This window comes from Quercus suber, unplaced genomic scaffold (genome assembly GCF_002906115.3).
Source record: "Quercus suber isolate HL8 unplaced genomic scaffold, Cork oak 2.0 scaffold_190, whole genome shotgun sequence".
NCBI classification, from domain to species: domain Eukaryota; kingdom Viridiplantae; phylum Streptophyta; class Magnoliopsida; order Fagales; family Fagaceae; genus Quercus; species Quercus suber.
In genome coordinates this window covers 1,188,767-1,189,873 of record NW_027069648.1, presented here as the reverse complement: position 1 = coordinate 1,189,873, position 1,107 = coordinate 1,188,767, and positions in this window count along the sequence as shown.

Below are 1,107 nucleotides of genomic sequence, written 5' to 3'. Positions count from 1 at the left end.
AGTAATTCATTTCTAAGTAACGAGCACAAGCTTGCTGCCTAGACTCATCTTCTGTGTAGGTAACATTGTGTCAGTTGGATGATCAAAACTCTGCCACAAATGCACAGTGTCCTGGCTTGCCAGTACAAAGTTCCCAGTGTCAAGCATGGCTGCATACGCAACTCCTAAACGGTCTAACGCAGGCTTCCATATCTCTTTTCCTGTTGGGTCACTGAGTACAAATTGGCCATCTTTGGTAAGTTCAACTTTGGATCCTGTTTGCACAAGATTACCTCCATTGGCTGACCAAACAATGGTTTTTTCAGGTATTTTGTTGAACCAAATGGCTAGTAGATAGCCTCCTTTTCCAATTTGTTGGAAACCAAAAGCAAAGTCACCAGAAGGCGATGCCCAGTAAGAATCTTTTTCTTGTGTATTAAGAGATGATCCTAGAGATTGGTTTCTGGAAATTTGAGCAGTGGTGGAATATGGTAGCAACAGAACAAGAAGCAAAAAGAAAAGATGTGATAGTGCTAAAGCCATTGTATGAAGAGTGTATAAAATGAATATATCCAATGACACTATATAATGAAAAATCTACTAGTAGGAAGAAATGTGGAACATTTACTGTCTCAATTAATTCATGGAAGATTCAAAGTCTACAGCCACGAAAGTTGCATCTAAAACAAACGGTCAAAAACGTTGGCATACTTCTGTTTCGGGCAAAAGTTGTATTCACTCATTAAGATTTGTTTTATCAAAATATTTTTGATATATGTCAAGTATAAGTTACGTAGCATGTAGATTATGTTCCTAATCACTCTTGCGAAATAGAATCTTGTAGTATATGGATCCTTTGTTTTGGCAAAAGTATGAATTAACTTTATTTAGGGATAATTATTCTGTGATGTCCCTACATTTTAAGCACCAGGGTTGCTTGTGGTTAATCCTCATAATTAAACTGGTCAAACCTATCAGATTCAAATTCAGTCCGCTCAAACTAGTTCGTTCTAAATGGATTACAAAATCTATAATTCTTAGTCTTTTGCGGGTCGAGTCAACCCAACAGAACCCATATTCTTTTCACATATGTATAAAAAAATAAATAAAATCTAAATAAGAAACTTG